Source organism: Bubalus kerabau, chromosome 1 (genome assembly GCF_029407905.1).
Source record: "Bubalus kerabau isolate K-KA32 ecotype Philippines breed swamp buffalo chromosome 1, PCC_UOA_SB_1v2, whole genome shotgun sequence".
Classification (NCBI taxonomy): Eukaryota; Metazoa; Chordata; class Mammalia; order Artiodactyla; family Bovidae; genus Bubalus; species Bubalus kerabau.
The window spans coordinates 158,240,429-158,259,753 of record NC_073624.1 but is presented as its reverse complement, the minus strand read 5'-3'; the positions used below and the strand labels follow the sequence as shown (position 1 = coordinate 158,259,753).

Here is a 19,325-nt window from a genome sequence, read left to right as displayed (position 1 = left end):
TCGATCCCTGGATTGGGAAGATCCCCTGGGGAAGAGAATGGCAACCCATTCCAGTATTCTTGCCTGGAGAATTCCAAGCACAGAGGAGCCTGGCAGGCTATAACAGTCCATGGGGTCGCAAAGCGTCAGACACGACTGAGTGACTAGTACTTCACTTCACATTTCAGTCATGTTCTTGATTTTTTATAGTTAACCGTTGGAAATTATTTCCCAACCATGATTAAAATTGTGTACAGGTTTTTAAAAAATGTTCCTAGATGTACTTTATTTAAAACAATCCGTCTAGTTAAACTTTTTTTTTTTTTTTGGTCAGAACCAAATAATCCTGGGAGCCTGAACTGAAAAAGTGGTAAAAAAGGAAAAAAATACCCAGACTCTACAAATGTCTCAGAATTTTTCTTTAAACGGGAGAAAAAAATTTTAAAAACACATGGAGCTTTCTGAAAGGTCTTTAACAAGCTACCTTGGGAGCTCAATTGAAAAAAGAGGTAGATGTACTAAAAACAGATGTTTCCGTGCAGCTCCAAAAATCTTTATAAATACAGCCATTTGGAAGGATGGTCCTGGATCAGAAGTTTTATTCCTTGTGTATCTACACGGGATGTGCATGCATCTCAGTTGTCATAATTGTCCCTGTAATTTCCTCCTAAATAGTGGTCATAACCACCCTGACTTCTGCCACCATAGTCTCTGGATCTTCCATGTCCATATCCATATCCTCCAGGTCAATTGTCATACCTGCACTTCCATAGTCCCGGTCCCCACCTCCTCTAGAGTAACTGTGACCACACCCACAGGCTCAAAGTCACCTCCTCTTGTTCCCCGAGGCCAACTTGCCCGAGTGGTCTACATGGATCTGACAATTATCAGAGACTTTCCATTCAAGGCTCTCATAGCATTGGAGGCACACTCTGGACTGTTGAAGGTGGTGAAACCAAAACCCTGGGATACCTGTGTCTTCCAGTCTTTGACCTTGACCACCCCAGAAACAGGTCAGAAGCTGCTGAAATGATCTTCCAGAGCTCGCCCATCAGGGCTGAAGTTGAGTCCTCCCACAAAGAGCTTCCCTTCTTCAGGGCATGGCAGTAAATTCAAGTCCTGGAAATGAAGACGTAAAAAGGCCAAAGAGACAGCTACTGTGAAGGAGCCGAGAGACTGGGCTCTAATGATACTTTTTAATTCATCTACTGAAGGGCATCTTGGTTGATGCTAGCTTTCGGCAACTCTTAATAAAGTTGCTGTAAACCTTTGTGTGTAGGTTTTTGTGTGGACTTAGGTTTTCAACTCATTTAAGTGAATAGCAAGGAACACCATCTCTGGATTGTATGGTAAATCTATACTCAGTTTTGTAAGAAATTTCAGACTGTCTTCCAAAGTGTCTGTACCATTTTGCATTCCTACCAGCAATAAATAAGAGTTCCTGTCATTCCACATCTTCACCAGCATTTGGTGTGATCAGGCTTTCAGATAGTCTAATAGGTGTACAGTGAGAGAAAAGTGAAAGTGAAGTCTCTCAGTCACGTCTGACTCTTTGCAACCCCATGGACTGTAGCCCACCAGGTTCCTCCATCCATGGGATTTTCCAAGCAAGAGTACTGGAGTAGGTTGCCATTTCCTTCTCCAAGGTGTATGGCGGTATCTCACTATTTTAATTTGTAAGTCACTGACATATAATTTTGAGCATCTTTTCATATGTTTATTTGCCATCAATATATCTTCTTTGAGAAGGTATCTGTTCACATCTTTTGCCTATTTTTTAGTTGGTTGGTTTTCTTATTGTTCCGTTTTAAGAATTCTTTGTATATTTTGGATATAAGCCTCTATCAAATTGTGTTTTGCAAATATTTTCTCCCAATCTTTGATGTGTCTTTTTTATTTTATTATTGTACTGAGCTTCTATTATTATTATATGTTTAACTTCTAAGAGTTCAGTTTTGTTCTCTACATGTTCTTTTTAATAGTTCCTTCTTTTCGTTTCATGTATAGAAAAATTCTTCCCATCTCTCTGAAGATATTCATGACAGTTTTTTCCTGAAGTGTTCCTCTCCCTGCACCCCTCTGTTTTTTTCCAAAGTGCTTTTATTTCTTAGTAGAGGCTCTCCCCTAACAACAGGGGATTCTTGTTTGCCTTCTTGTCTGAGGACGACACCAGAATCTGACTGTACACTCTGTCTGTGTTTGTGTTTGGGGGATGTGGGGGAGGGGAGGGTGTGCTTCTTTCTAGGGTAATTGGGCCAACATTTTTGAGGGGAGACTTCTTATCCAGTCCCTGCTGGACCTCGCTACTAGTTCTTTGGGATTTGAGTGGGAGAAGAAGCCTAGAGTTTCAACATCTAATAAGTGATTTTCCATTTCATCCCTATTTTAAATACTCCTTACTCATCTATGTCTGTTGTCTTCCTGTCTGGAAATCCTTATTTTATCTTCTCCAGATAGTGAAGCTTCAGGTTTCTGCTGAGGTGCAGAACAGACAGTTTACCACCTGTGTGGTTAGGCAGGGAATGGGTCTGGGATTAAACCGCTTTTTAGACTTTTGGGGGCATAAAACATTATGAGTTTATTCCATGAGGAAATTTTCATTTTCCCCCAGGGTTTTAATACTCAACAAGAATAACATCTAATGTCTTTTCATATTATTTGTAGGCTTAAATTTTTAAATTAGAAGTGGTGATACTAGGTAAGATATAATTCACACTAGTTTCTAATCATCTTCTTTTAATAAGAATTTGATGAGATTATTTTGTCACCCTAAAATAAGATTTTGCTAAAATGTATATTTTATATTTTACTAAAATTTATATATATACATTTATATATATAAATGTAATAAGATTTTACTAAATGTTTTCCGTCTTTTGTTCATCCAAAGATCCAGCTTTATTACCCTCAGTCTGTATTTATAATGAATGAATTTGAATGAAAAATTCCTATCAAAAAGTATTTCTATACATTTTATTTTAACTAATTTCTATTGGAATATAGTTGATTTACAAGGTTGTGTTAGTTCCTACTGTACAGCAAAGTGAATCAGTTATACATATACATATAGTCACTCTTTTTTAGATTCTATGCCCATGTGTGTCTTTACAGAGTACTGAGTTCCTAGTGCTATACAGTAGGTTCTTATTAGTTATCCATTTTATAGTAGTGTGTATATGTCAATCCCAATTCCCAATTTATCCCTCCTGCCTGTATTTTATTTGAGTAGACTCTTCAAGGTGTTCTGTGTTCTAGCTAGCATTATCTAACATGTATTGTTTCCATGGATTTAAAAAATAAACTTTCTATCTAGTAGTCATGTCTCCTTAGGCTCCTCTTAGCTACGACAATTTCTCACACTTTTTGTGTTTTTTATTATTATCTTCACAGTTTTGAGAAATACTTTTCAGGTATTTCGTAAAATGTCTTTCACCTAGGATTTCTCTGATATTTCTTTGGTGATGACACTTGGGTTACATGTTTCGGAGAGAAAGACCACAGAGGCACAGCACCATTCTCATCATATTGTATCCGAAGGACGTGATATCAACATAGCTTATCACCGATGATATTACGTTTGATTACCTGACTGAGACACCACCGACTGTCAGGTTTCTCCCTTCTAAAGTGAATCTTTCCATCCACTCCCAACCCTGTAATCTTTGGAAGGAAGTCACTGTGCACAACCCATATTTAAGGACTGGGTGTTATGCTCTACTTCTTGAGGGCAGACTATGTGCATAAATTATTTGGAATTCTTCTGTACAGGAGATTTGACTAGTCTCCTCTGATTATTTATTTAATCCTTATTTGTATTTGTATGAATTCAGGAGCATTTATTTTATACTTTGAGTTATAATCCAATATTACTTTGGTTGCTCAGATTGTTCCAGCTTCGGCTTTAGGAGATTTTCCAGTTGGCATCCTTGCTCTTGCATATGCCCTCACCATTGTGTGTGCGTTGTGTATGTGTGAGCACTTTCCTACTTTTTGATCCCAGGCTTGTTTGTGTATTTCCTGCCCCAACTCTAGAACCATCCATTTTTCCAAGGAGTCCTGGTTCCTTTTGTTGGAGAGGGGTATTGGAAACCAAGATCTGGGTGCTGGATATGCTCACTGATATTGGGATGTTATAGCTTCTAGGCCTGCTCAGCTGACAGAAGAAAAATTGTGTGTGTATAGACTAAACCACACACACACACACACACACACACACACACATCTATAAATAGTTCTGTATGTAACCATCTATATGGTATGTATATTAAGTTAAATATAAATTCATCCCATTTCCTTCCCCTTCCACTCTAATCCATTAAGAAGTGGATCATCCTAGCCTCTTCTCACTCATTTGTAACCTCCCACTCCAACAGTGAGAAACCATGACCATTTACCTGTTCATTTACCTACTCACTCACTTCCACTATTAATCTGTAAAGTCATGGGAAAGAATTAGAGTACAACTAGAATATAGTGATTATGCACAGTTTCTTTTGCTTCTACTCTTATTTCATCTCCAAAGTTACTCAGGTCAGCAACTTTTCCCCCGTCTCCTTCAATCAGGCTCATTCATACATTTGCAATAAAGTTAGATCGTTTCATCATATTATACATTCCATCCTAAGATAGATATCCCATAGTAGATAAAAATCACCTAAGTGATTTTTTAAAAATTTGCATATGTTAAATTTCATTGTGCTATAAAGTTCTATGGATTTTGACAAATGCACCATTACAACAACATATAGAACAGTTTCAAAGTCCTTAAAAATTCCCAAATGATCTACCAATTCAACCCCTCCCTATTTCCTGGCAATCAGTGGCAATTACTTTCTCTACAGATTTTCCTTCTCCAGAATGTCACATATTAATACTTGGAATCATACAGTATGTAGCCTTTTCAAACTGGCTTCTTTCCATTAGCAATATGTGTTTAAGATTCATTCATGTTTTTTCTCAGCTTCATAGCTCATTTCTTTTTATCACTGAATAATATATAATTGTATGTATATACAATTTTGTGTGTTTATCCATTCACCTATTGAAGGACATCTTGGTTGCTTCGTTTGGGGGATTTATAAATGAAGCTGCTATAAATATTTGCCTGAGGGTTTTTGTGTTGGCTTAAATCAGTTGGATAATTAAATAGACTTTTGACTAATCATTCCTCGTTTTGGGTTCCCCTTCATACCCACTTCCAGAGAAAAGGGATGTTTTTTATTTCCAAGCCTTTGAGGGGTTCTGCAATGTAGATCAGCTTGCTTCATGTCTTCCTACCTGCCCGCTTGTGGTTCAGCTCTCTCTGGTCTGCTAAATCAGTTACACTCTCCCATCAGCTTTCCAGCCTGGAAAAGTATGTCACATAATCCCCTCTCCTAGTCCCATTAGTTTTGTGGGTTTATATCTTGACCCTTTCATGGTCATTTTGGTGGGATGGAGTGAATACTAATGTCAGTGTTCCACCCACCAGTTTCAACCAGAAATTCCAACTCCCCCAACCCTTACCCCTGCTTCTTTTCTCAGGGATGGAGATTTGATCTCCTTGGGGATGTGAAGTCAGGGCTGCTGTAACTCCAGGAGAAAGCAAAGGGAGGAAAGACCCTTTGCTCCCAGTCTTTCTCGCAGTGCCCGTGGGTCAGGATCTCAGTTCCAACCCCCTGCCCTTAACAATCTAGACCTTCGGGCTTTGAAGGCTGGAACCTGTCAGGAAGGGAGGGGAACTGGCTCAACATTCTGAGCTGGAGGCCTCAGAGCAAGGTCATGTGTGGCTATGGCTTACCCTGGGAAAATGGCGCAAATGGCAGGATAGGAGGAAGGGGCAAAGAGAGCAAGACTCCAGGAACAGATTGGAGCCAAGTATTTCTCGAGTCCCTGTTTGGTACCTCCACGCTCACCTTCCTAACGAACAATGTTTTGTAGAAAACCTTCTGGGGGGTGGGGGCATGATAGTGATAGAGAAACCAAGAAAGAAGGTGAAGTCAGGGACGCAATGAAGAAATTAGATAATTGGTCATTGAACAGAATCACCTCTGTCTGCCCAGCCTCTGATCTCCTTTACCCTGATCTCTTTTTACTCTACGCAGAGTAGCCTCTCCCTGGGTGATTCCATCCTGAATTGCTCTCACTCTCAGTAGGGATCCCAAGGCCTCCCCAAGTCATAGCTCCAGCCCCAGTCCCCTTCCTGAACTCAGGCTGAGTTGCGATGCCTTGCCCTGGATGTATCATACCTATCACAGCCACGGGTAACCTGTGCCACGCTTTCCCTCCTCCCATCAGAGCCCATCATCTGTGTTGGGTTTCCTAAAGATTCTTCCAAGTTCCTGATTCACTTATGTGTCGTCTTATCTCTGTGAAGTGTGATGTATTTATTTTGTAGCTTTAAAATATCTTTGCAATAACTTTTTAGGTCTTTGGGTGAAGGGCTATGTGACATGAAACTTGAAAGAATAGTTATCTCCTTTGCTGGGGTTCTTTTTTTTTTTTTTTTTTTTGGCCATGCTGCGAGGCATGTTGGATTTTATTAATAGTTAGCCCAACCAGGATCAAACCTGCCCCCTGCACTGGAAGAGTGGAGTCTTAACAACCGGACCTCCAGGGAAGTCCTGCTAGGGTTCATTTTGGAAGGGTCTTGTGGTCTTGCCCTGGATGTACCCCTTCAGCCCCAAAACCATCCTAAGACTGGTGAAAGTTTGCCTTCTTTGGAAAAGGATGTTTCCCAACCTCTTAGGAGAGCACAGTTTAGGGTCTCACAAGCACTTGGAAGTTTTTCTTACTTTATCTTTCATTCTTTCTCTTACATCATCTCTTATCTCTCACTGGGGTTAAGAACAGCTTCCCAGGTCCCTGGTTTCCCTTTTGGAAAATGCACTGGAGGTTTTGTTCCCATGGGATGGATGGGATGAAAATCTGGTTCCGGGGATGACTCAATAACTATTTAAACAATTACCAGGGGTTTATGCAATGCTCTTACTGTCCCTGGGCCTGTGCTAGCAGAGCTTTACTGCCTATGAGTAGAGCCCAGATGCCTTGTCCTGTCATCAAAGCCACTCAGCATCTGTAGCATTTCCCTTATCTTGGGGCTGAAAAGAGGCAATGGAGCGTTGAGGTTAGGAGTGTGGGCTCTGTATTCAGACAACTTGGCTTCCCAACCAACTCTGCCACATACTGTGTGACGTTAGGAAAGTTACTCAACCTCTCAGTTTCCTTCTCTATAAAGTGGCAAGTGATGGTAATAATAGTATGTGCCTCGTGGAGTTTTTGATAAAACTAAATGAATTTATAAGTGAAAAGGGCTCAGAACAGTGCCTGATGCTGAGAAAGTGCTGTCAGCTACTCCTTGCATCCCAAAATAGTCCCTCTCCAATCAGCCTGGACCATTTCCTGTTCCCCTGTCTAGTTCTGAATTTCTGTTAACTAGGCATAAAATAAATTCTCTTTCTCTCTTTATCCTTCTTCTTTTCCTTCTATTATCAATGATAACTATCATTTATTGACCATTTGCTACAGGCTAATTATTTTTCAAGTGTTTTGTTTTTTTTTTCCAAAACTCACAACCCTGATAGACTGGGAACATCACTTATTTTATGGATAAGAAAACTGTGCCTTAGAGAGGGAAAGTCAGTGTTTGATCCAGTAAAATGCTAAGGGGCAGATCTGCAAGTTTAACTATTTCCATCTCCTCTGTCTCCCATAGCAGGCTACCTCTCCCTGTCTCACTATCAAACTTTCACTGCCCATCACCCCAACCTGCAAGGCTATGCTTCAGGTTCTGCATGTTGTGAATCACATCACTCTCTATGCTTTTGGCTGCAAGTAGTGGAAAATCAACTGCAGCCAGTTGATTAAACTAGAAATGGAATTTGATCACAAAAATGCAATGTCTAGAAGGAAGGCAGACTTCAAGCACTGGGGGATCCAGCAGCTTATCAATGTCCCCAAGGTCCCACTTTTCATTGTCCTGTGCTGCCTTCTTCCATGTCGTGGTCTCAGCCTAACCCTGGTTCCCATGTAGGCTTGGGATGGCTGTCAGCAACAATCTAGGTGCCTTAATCTAGAGCTCCACCCCCTGCCCCAGATCCTGGGATGAGGATATGAGAATAAGCAATATATTTGTGAAGATATCCCACAAAACACTAGTAGGAAAATGGGAAACTGAGATAGAAAAGACAAACAGTCCATAAAGAGTTATTGAGAAAATTATCTTTGGAAAACTAGAGTGCAATCTCACCGAGGAATTTTGGGAACCATGTAGACCCTGCACTACAGTTGTCCCACCAAGTGGCCCAGCTACTTCTGGCCTGTCCTAGGATCAGGCAGAGTGGGCTCCAGCAGCCAGAAAAAGCCTGAGGCTGAAAAAAAAAAGAAATCAAATGCTGGCAACTGGAAATGGGACAGAGAATACTGGGAGGGCGCTGAATGCACTTGTTACAGTGAGTGTGCTTCTTCAGTCATGCCCACGGGGCACAGGGAGGGGTCCTTCCCACAGCCATCACACCACAGTCCTTGACTGCACTCGGTTTATCCTGCTGAGGTCCCGTGCCCACCCCACACCTGAACCAAACCTGTGTCTGGGGGAATACTCTGCCCTGGTGTTTTCTTATTTGCATCAGTTTTCCTGTTTGTCTTCAGTTCCTGCCTGCCCAGCAACCCATCCTTGTGGCAAGAGATGGGGTCATGCTGATTGGCTGAGGCCAACCAGGGCCTCCTCCTGTGCTGGGGGAGGGGTCAGTCCCATCAGAACTGCATGGCAGCTGTTCTGGAATGCTGGGAGAGTGGGAAGGATGCTGAGAAGCAAACGGCAATGTTCATCACAGAAGTATTTCCTAGAACAAAAGAAATGGAATGAAAACAAAGCTGGGAAGAGGAGGAGTACAGAAACCATGAAGTCAGGCCTGGAAGAGGACTTTAAAAGTCACCTAGCCTAGTCCACCAAAGCGACTGCAATTCACTCCTGGTCTGTCCTCCACAGACATTCAGGCTTAACTGGCACACCTCTAACGACAGGGAGCCCACTCAATCTCAGAGTGACCCACATCTGTTCCAGAGACATCTCCAACCACTAGAAGACTCTAGTCATATTGGTGGGAATCTTCCTTTCTCTGTCATCTCTGGGGTTTGCAGGACACATCTGCCCTAAAGCTGAGCCCTACAGGGACATGTAAACAGTGATTGCATTTCCCTCAGGACTTCCCTAGAACAAACTGACCACTTCCAGGCCTGTCACCTCAGAGTAGGTGACCACAGAAGGGCCCCCACATCCGGAGTCGAGGGCTAGGGGAGGCCCAAGGGGCAGGCATCTCGGAGCTGGTGGAGCATTAGACAAGTTTCTTTCCTGGAAGCATCTGCCAGTCCCCAGGTCAGCCACAGTTTACTGCTCAGAAACAAATGGCCACAGTCACAGGGAGGTGCCCCAGTTCGCTCACAGATGTGTTTATTTGGAGGATGTGACCTCCCAGACACACAAATACTCCGCCTGCCTCCTGCCCCAGCGGCTCCCACAGGGGGCTTCAAGCAGCCTAGCTATGGCTGCATGTTCTGTAATGGGAGTTCCTGAGGTCTGGGCTGCTCCCATCTGGCTGCACACATTCAGGCCCCACACCCAGCCCCACCCGTGACCCCTCTCACCATCTCAGAGGTCTGCAAAGGGTGAGGCAGGACAGGACAATGGGCGGAGTCTCAGACGGAGTCGGAAACCCTCCAGTGAACCCTCCTCCATCGGAATGGGTAAGACTTTGCCTTTCAGAGCCTTGGTTTCCCTTATCTAAAAAACAGGGAGAGGAACTCATTTGTGGAGGTGCTTTTGGATATGGAAGTACTGAGCATGTGCTAGGTTCTTACCAGGCACGTGTGTTAGGGTGCTTTATTGGTGAAGGCTTCCCTAGAGGCTGCCCTGATTATCAGAATCTGTTGAGATGGTTCCCAAGCCCTTGTTCTAGTGACTTTACAGCTTTCAAGGCACCTGATGTAATCTTCCATCACGGAAACACCCCTCAACTCCTGCCTTCCTCCAAGGTGCTCTCACATATTGATCAGATAGGCAGGAGGTCCTATCCTCTCCCAACCTCCAACTTTCACAAACCCTATAGAAGATCCTGTAGTTCTGGATCCCACCCTCTTCCTGGGAGCCATCCCTACCCCATTCACACATCTATGGAGGGAGCACCTTGCTGAATTCTTGCCCATCCTCTGGATCTCCACTGACCTCAGGAACCTCCCATTACCTAAACTGGACTAGACAGAAATCTTCTCTGGGGTCTTCAGGCTGGAAGCAGATGAATCTTTCCTTCTCTGAGGCGTGGAGCTGCTGGCAGCCACATGGAAAACACCAGCTTGTAGCAAGGGGACAAAGCCGACGCACATAGAGAAGCAGAGAAAAGTGAGCTTCAGACCTGCCTGTTCCACCCCTCGCAGAGGCTCTTCTGAGCTCCAAGTGATCAGACTGTGGGTGAATATGACCTGGGGGAATCAATCCAGAAGCTGGATTCGGTCCAATCATATTGTGTCTCCTAGAATCGGAGCATGGCATGTCAGCATCAGCTATTAGCTGGTGTGGACCTCTTCAGGGATAGAGCCTTCTCCGGCAGTCATGAGGGTTCGCACATAAAGAGAGACAGAGAGCAGTGCCCCCGACTTGTGGGGCAGAGGAGCAGGGAGCAGAGACAGGAAGGAAACTGGGAGAAAGGCTGCCTTGGTTCCAGACAACTTTCCCTTCCTGTTTTCACTCCTTGGGTCCTTCACTGCCTGCCCTCAGGCATCATGAGCCATTCCTGCATCTACCTGGCAAATCTTCCCCTTTTGGCTCCAACTAACTTGGAGAGGGCTCCTGCTCCATGCCGCCAGCTGTCCATTCTTTCAACTCAGACCAAGACGGAAGCAACAAACCAGAGTCTGTTCACCCATAGGGGGCGCTGGAAAACGCCCTCCCCACCCCCTCCACCCCCCCCACCCCAGCCCACCCCCCGCCATGCCCTATCCCCAGCCCTGCAGAGCCTGGGCATTTACACTCAGTCTTTTTTAAACATTGAGGTGTAATTCACATACACAAATTCATCCTTTTAAAGTATATAACTCAGTGTTTTTTAGTGTATTCATAGAGTTGAGCAAACATCACCATGCTCTATACCAAATCATTTTCACCACCACCAAAAGAAATCCCATCAGATCAAATCAGTCGTTCAGTCGTGTCCGACTCTTTGCGACCCCATGAATCGCAGCACGCCAGGCCTCCCTGTCCATCACCAACTCCCGGAGTTCACTCAAACTCACGTCCATCGACTCAGTGATGCCATCCAGCCATCTCATCCTCTGTCGTCCCCTTCTCCTCTTGCCCCCAATCCCTCCCAGCATCAGAGTCTTTTCCAATGAGTCAACTCTTCTCATGAGGTGGCCAAAGTACTGGAGTTTCAGCTTTAGCATCATTCCTTCCAAAGAAATCCCAGGGCCGATCTCCTTTAGAATGGACTGGTTGGATCTCCCTGCAGTCCAAGGGACTCTCAAGAGTCTTCTCCAACACCACAGTTCAAAAGCATCAATTCTTCAGTGCTCAGCCTTCTTCACAGTCCAACTCTCACATCCATACATGACCACAGGAAAAACCATGGCCTTGACTAGACGAACCTTTGTTGGCAAAGTGATGTCTCTGCTTTTGAATATGCTATCTAGGTTGGTCATAACTTTCCTTCCAAGGAGTAAGCGTCTTTTAATTTCATGGCTGCAGTCACCATCTGCAGTGATTTTGGAGCCCCCCAAAATAAAGTCTGACACTGTTTCCACTGTTTCCCCATCTATTTCCCATGAAGTGATGGGACCGGATGCCATGATCTTTGTTTTCTGAATGTTGAGCTTTAAGCCAACTTTTTCACTTTCCACTTTCACTTTCATCAAGAGGCTTTTTAGTTCCTCTTCACTTTCTGCCATAAGGGTGGTGTCATCTGCATATCTGAGGTTATTGAGATTTCTCCCGGCAATCTTGATTCCAGCTTGTGTTTCTTCCAGTGCAGCGTTTCTCTTGATGTACTCTGCATATAAGTTAAATAAACAGGGTGACAATATACAGCCTTGACGTACTCCTTTTCCTATTTGGAACCAGTCTGTTGTTCCATGTCTAGTTCTAACTGTTGCTTCCTGACCTGTATAGAATGTATAGATGCCTCTCAAGAGGCAGATCAGGTGTTCTGGTATTCCCATCTCTTTCAGAATTTTCCACAGTTTATTGTGATCCACACAGTCAAAGGCTTTGGCATAGTCAATAAAGCAGAAATGGATGTTTTTCTGGAACTCTCTTGCTTTTTCCATGGTCCAGCGGATGTTGGCAATTTGATCTCTGGTTCCTCTGCCTTTTCTAAAACCAGCTTGAACATCAGGAAGTTCACGGTTCACATATTGCTGAAGCCTGGCTTGGAGAATTTTGAGCATTACTTTATTAGCGTGTGAGATGAGTGCAATTGTGCGGTAGTTTTGAGCATTCTTTGGCATTGCCTTTCTTTGGGATTGGAATGAAAACTGACCTTTTCCAGTCCTGTGGCCACTGCTGAGTTTTCCAAATTTGCTGGCATATTGAGTGCAGCACTTTCACAACATCATCTTTCAGGATTTGGAATAGCTCAACTGGAATTCCATCACCTCCACTAGCTTTGTTCGTAGTGATGCTTTCTAAGGCCCACTTGGCTTCACATTCCAGGATGTCTGGCTCTAGGTCAGTGATCACACCATCGTGCTTATCTGGGTCATGAAGATCTGTTTTGTACAGTTCTTCTGTGTATTCTTGCCATCTCTTCTTAATATCTTCTGGTTAAGTCCATACCATTTCTGTCCTTTATTGAGCCCATCTTTGCATGAAATGTTCCTTTGGTATCTCTGATTTTCTTGAAGAGATCCCTAGTCTTTCCCATTCTGTTGTTTTCCTCTATTTCTTTGCATTGATCGCTGAAGAAGGCTTTCTTATCTCTTCTTGCTATTCTTTGGAACTCTGCATTCAGATGCTTATATCTTTCCTTTTCTCCTTTGCTTTTTGCTTCTCTTCTTTTCACAGCTATTTGTAAGGCCTCCCCAGACAGCAATTTTGCTTTTTTGCATTTCTTTTCCATGGGAATGGTCTTGATCTCTGTCTCCTGTACAATGTCACGAACCTCATTCCATAGCTCATCAGGCACTCTATCTATCAGATCTAGGCCCTTAAATCTATTTCTCATTTCCACTGTATAATCATAAGGGATTTGATTTAGGTCATCCCTGAATGGTCTAGTGGTTTTCCCTACTTTCTTCAATTTAAGTCTGAATTTGGCAATAAGGAGTTCATGGTCTGAGCCACAGTCAGCTCCTGCTCTTGTTTTTGCTGACTGTATAGAGCTTCTCCATCTTTGGCTGCAAAGAATATAATCAATCTGATTTCGGTGTTGACCATCTGGTGATGTCCATGTGTAGAGTCTTCTCTTGTGTTGTTGGAAGAGGGTGTTTGTTACGACCAGTGCATTTTCTTGGCAAAACTCTATTAGTCTTTGTCCTGCTTCATTCCGTATTCCAAGGCCAAATTTGCCTGTTACTCCAGGTGTTTCTTGACTTCCTACTTTTGCATTCCAGTCCCCTATAATGAAAAGGACATCATTTTTGGGTGTTAGTTCTAAAAGGTCTTGTAGGTCTTCATAGAACCGTTCAACTTCAGCTTCTTCAGCGTTACTGGTTGGGGCATAGACTTGGATTACTGTGATATTGAATGGTTTGCCTTGGAAACGAACAGAGATCATTCTGTCATTTAATACCTATTAGCAATCATTCTTCCTTCTTCCCACTTTCTCCATAGCCCTTGCGTCCAACTCTGTGCAACCCCATAGACCTTGGCAACCCCTAAACTGCTCTCTCCCTATATATAGAATTTCGTGTTCTGGACATTTCATATAAAATGGAATCTTACAAAATGAATTATTTTGTGTCTGGCTTTTTTCACTTAGCAGAGTGTTTTCAAGGTTTATGTTATAGCATATATCAGTACTTCATTCTGTTTTATGGCTGAATAATACCACATTTCATTTACCCATTCGTCAGTGGAGGGACATTTTGGTTGTTTCCACCTTTGTTTTTTTCCTGAGCCGGGAGGTATGTGGGATCAAAGCTGCACGCCCTGCATCGGGAGCCTGGAGCCTTCACCGCCGCACCACAGAAGCCCCTGTTGTTTCTAACTTTTGCGCCCTGCGAGTAGTGCTGCTGTTAACATGTGTGCACAAGTATTTGTTCGAGTACCTGTTTTCAACTCTTTGGAGTATATACCTAGGAGTGGAATTTCTGGGTCATGTGGTAATATATTTGATTTTTTGAGACACTGTTTTCTCCAGCAGCTGCACCATTGTATATTCCCACCACCAATGTCTCCATATCCTCACCAACATTTGTTATTTTCCTTAAAAAAAAAAAAAAAGTAGCCATCCTAGTGGCTATAAAATGGTATTTCCTTGTGGTTTTAATTTGCATTTCCCTAATGACTTCCCTGTTGGCTCAGTAGTAAAGAATCTGCCTGCTAATGCAGGAGACGGAGTTTCGATCCCTGGGTTGGGAAGATCCCGAGAGAAGGAAGTGTCAACCTACTCCAGTATTCTTGCCTGGGAAATCCCATCAACAGAGGCACTTAGCAGGCTACAGTTCATGAGGTCGCAGAGTCAGACATGACTTAGCAACTAAACAACAAGAGCTAATGATAGTGAGTGTCTTCTCATGTGCTTAATGGCCATTTGTATATCCTCTTTGGAGAAATATGTATTCAGATCCTTTGCTGAATTTCAAAAAGAATGGGTTGTCTTTTTATTAATGAGTTGTAATAGTTCTTTATATATCCTGAGTACTAATTTTTTATCAGGTATATGACTTGGAAGTATTTTCTCCCATTCTGTTGGTTGCCCTTTTACTTTATTACCTATTTAAAAATTTTTATTTTGTGCCCTTTCAAGCACAAAAAGATTTAATTTTGATGAAGTCCAATTTAACTATTTTTTTCCTCTGTTGTTTATATGTTTGGCGGCATATCTAAGATATACTCAGTGTCTTTATCTCAGAGTCTCCATCTGTGGACTTCTGAATTCTACGTAAGATTGGCAAAGTCTTTTCTATTACTTGTAACTTGAACAAGTCTATCTGTCTCAGATTACAAATTCCTGGGGTGGTGACCAACTCTGAAAAACAAATCCATGCTGTGCAATTAATTAAAGCTTTAATGATGATCGTGATAGTGACCCAGGGATCAGTGAGTCCACCATGGAGTCTAACCTCATATTCCAGAACAAATCCATTTCCCCTTTACAAGTTCTAAGGAGGACTGATGTGAAGGCTCCAGAGAAAGGGGAGACTCCTGGTACCAACAGACAGAACAGTCAGGAATGGCTGTCCTGCTTGGAGCCTGCTTACCCGAGCCAGAGTTTCCGATAAGCCTGGCTTTCCACCAAACCAAGGGCAGGGCTTGTGCTGGGACAATGGTAGGGGCTGGGAGGTGGGTGGGCCTCTCTCGCTGCAAGAGAGAAAACTGTGCTGCCTGGACAAGATCAAGTGTCCAGCCCTGTGAGCTCTGGCTAAAGGGAGTCAAGGGTGAGAAAGGCAGGTGCAGGGACCCACAGAGGGTGGCTGCTCGGCTCCTGGTCTGCAGGGGCATCTCTGTGGGCTGTGGCTGTTTTAGGTCGGCCGACTTGGAGCTGACCCCTGTAGGAAGCTTGTATCTGGGGATCTTCCTAGGCTGTGCCAGGGCAGGCCAACCCTGAACCCGGCATGCTCTGCCAGAGGACGGGGACTACAGCTGACCTGCCTCAGATTCTGGGTTGCACACAGCTGTGGACTTTGGCAGAACTCATTAGTACATTGTGATCCGGAGTCATCTAGAGGGTTCCTACTGTGTGCTCGTGCCAGGACCTCAGCACCGGGCCTAGCACACTGCCTGTGGGTGTTTGGGTTGAGAGTCCAACATCCCTGCTAAGCTCAGAGGCCCTGGAAAGAGCCACCATCGTTTCTTGCCTGGATCACTATGGTGGTTTCCAATCAGTGTCTCTGCTTCCATGCTCACTTGCTTCTAGTGAAAGTCAGATCTTGTCATTCCACTTAGAACCCTTCAGTGCCTCTGCACGTCACACCCAGTAAAAGCCACAATCCTTGCAATGACCTGAGGCTCTGCAATGGGACCCCACTTCCTCTCTAAGCCTTATCGCTGTCTATACTTCCTCTTGCTCTCCTAGGTTCTACTCTGTGTCCTTTGAATACGGCCACCCTAGTCCCACCTTGAAGCCTTTGAACTTCATGATTCTTCTCCCTGGAATGCATTTCCTTCTAATATCCCAAAGTTCTACTTCCGCATTTTATTCATGTCCTCATTTGTCGCCTCCTCAGAGAGGCTGACCCTGACTGCCCCCATCAAAAACAACTGCTAACTTTTCTTGTCTTCCTTTCTTGCTTTGTTTTCTTCTCCTTAGCACTTATATTTTCTAACATGCTATTTTAGTTACTTACATATGGTGTTGGTTTTTTTGGTCCATTTTCCCTTGTGCCCAAATATTTGAAAGTGAAAGTCTCTCCGTCTTTTCCAACTCTTTGTGATCCCATGGACTATACAGTCCATGAAATTCTCCAGGCCAGAATACTGGAGTAGGTAGTCTTTCCTTTCTCCAGAGGATCATCTTCCCAACCCAGGGATCAAACCCCGGTCTCCAGCATTGCAGGTGGATTCTTTACCAGCTGAGTCACAAAGGAAGCCCAAAAATACTGGAGTGGGTAGCCTATCCCTTCTCCAGCAGATCTTCGTGACCCAGGAATCCAACTGGAGTCTTCTGCATTGCAGGTGGAATCTTTACCAACTGAGCTATCAGGGAAGCCTGCCCAGATACTTGGTCAAACACTATTCTGGGTGTGTCTGTGAGGGTGTTTTGGATGAAATGACCGTGTGAATTCAGAAGATTTTCCAATCTGTGGAAGGCTTCAGTAGTATAAAAGGTGGAGTTAGAAAGAATTCTCTCTCTCATCTGACCATCTTTGAGCTGGAATGTTGGTCTTTTCCTGCCTTCGGACTCAGAGTGTGACCACAACTTTAATCATAGGTTCTGTTTGTTCTCAGATTTTTGAATTTAGACTAGAATTGGGCCATCAATGCTCCTGGGTCTTCAGCTTGACATATAGATTAGGGGACTTTTCAGTCTCCATAACCAGAGGAATCAATTACTTACAATAAGCTTCTTTCTATATGTAGATATATATGCTATAGATATAGATCATACATATATATCTCTTCCATTGGTTCTGTTAGTGTTACACAGGTTAATACACTTGTCTACTGTCTAAATCCTTCCACTAAACTGTTAGTTTGCTGAGAGCAAAGATTTGGGTATGTTTTGTTTACGGTTTATCTCCAGCGCCTCTCGCAGAGCAGGTGCTTAGTAAACTCTTGGCGAACGAACAGCTTCTCTCTAGTCTCCTGCTTGCTGGCACCCCCACTCCCCACCCCAGTGTAAACTGCTTGCCAAAGCATCCCGTCAGAAGCACATATTCAATGATGCAACATCTTTGGTTGAGAATTTATGGCTTCAGATTGTGTGATTGTGTGAGGTTCTCGAGCATCTTTTGACAGTCCAGGCCAGTCCAAAGAAGGCTGATGATGGATGAATCTACCCTGGAAAATTTCTGGTGAGTAGGATACCAGGCCAATGAAACCAGTGGGAAGCTGACCTGCGTGATTGACAAGATGCACCAAGACATGTAAGGCAGATGGGGGAAAAGAAAAAAAAAAAAGAGTAAGAGAAGCTGTGTAGAAGGAGAGGGGTTCAAAGAGTGATGCTTGCATATTCCATGTCAGATGTAGGAAGGCTTTAGTGGCTTGGCCAGAACATGGGAAAGCATGAGTACAGCAGTGCGGTGGGGCATGACGGTCCCTGGAGATGAGGCAGACCGGGAGCTGGGAAGGCAGGGTGGTGATGGGTCACAGATCATTTATTGTCCACTTTTGAAAGTGAAAGGCAGCATTATTAATGTACAGCCCCACATAGGAATGACAAGTAGGAGCCTGGACTTTCATGAGCAAACCAACACATAGGGATCCCAGTGTTTAGCCTCTTGGGTTGATGGCAGGTCTCAGGATGGAGAAAAAAATCAGTGCCCTGGTGAGATGTCACTGGGGACTGATGGGACTTTCAGGCAGTTGAGGACAGAGTGGGGGCATGGTCTATGCCAAGAAGATCCCTGAGTGGGGCCTTTACAGAGATGGGGAAGCCCAGGTGGGAAGCTTTGCTGGGGAGGGTGGAGGACACAGGCCCCACCTCCAGACCTGGTGGGGTGTTTTTAGCTTGAGAATAAGATTTTCTCAATCTTGTACACAAGTCACACTTTTGGGGGACTTTCCAAAGCATTTTTTTCTTTTAGTCTCATAACTTTCTTGAGAGCTATCTACTGTGCTTCCTGTTTTCAGAAAGTGAACCAAGGCTGAGTGTGATCTAGGTTATTGACCCAAGACAAATTGAGGAAACCCCTAAAGTGGGGTTGCCAGATAAGATACAAAAGGATGCTGTGCTGTGCTGTGCGTAGTTGCTTAGTCATGTCAGTCTTTGCAACCCCATGGACTGTAGCTTGCCAGGTGCCTCTGTCCATAGGATTCTCCAGGCAAGAATACTGGATTGGGTTGCCATGCCCTTCTCCAGGGGATCTTCCCAACCCAGGGATCAAATCCAGGTCTCCTGGATTGCAGGTGGCTTCTTTATTGTCTGAGCCACCAAGAAAGCCCAAGAGTACTGGAGTGGGTAGTCTATCCCTTCTCCAGGGTATCTTCCCGACCCAGGAATCAAAGTGGGGTCACCTGCATTGCAGGCAGATTCTTTACCAGCTGAGCTACCAGGGAAGCCCAAGATCCAAGATACAAGAGGATACTGAGTTAAATTTGAATTTCAGATAAACAATGAATATTTCTTTGAGTTGCTTCCTTGGTGGCTCAGACGGTAAAGCATCTGCCTGCAATGCGAGAGATCTGGGTTTGATCCCTGGATCAAGAAGATTGCCCTGGAGAAGGAAATGGCAACCCACTCCAGTACTCTTGGCTGGAAAATTCCATGGATGGAGGAGCCTGGTAGGCTACAGTCCACAGGATTGCAAAGAGTTGCACACAAGTGAGCAACTTCACACACAAAAAAAAGATGTCCTAAATATTGCACAGGACATACTTACACACACACACACAAAATAAAATTCTGGGCAACCTTGCTTGTTTGTTATTTATTTAAAATTCTGGGCAACCTTGCTTGTTTGTTATTTACTTTGCTAAGTCTGGCAATCCGGGAGGAAGGGGCATAGGTCTGAGTAGCTGTATGCATCAGAAAGCCTTGTTTTTGGCCCAGGAGGCT

At 43.9% G+C, this 19,325-nt stretch overlaps 1 pseudogene; it reads right to left on the bottom strand.

The window, feature by feature from the left end:
- Positions 1-614: 614 nt before the first annotated feature.
- Positions 615-1,446, bottom strand: LOC129656517 (RNA-binding protein 3-like; annotated as a pseudogene).
- Between the last annotated feature and the right edge of the window lie 17,879 nt (positions 1,447-19,325).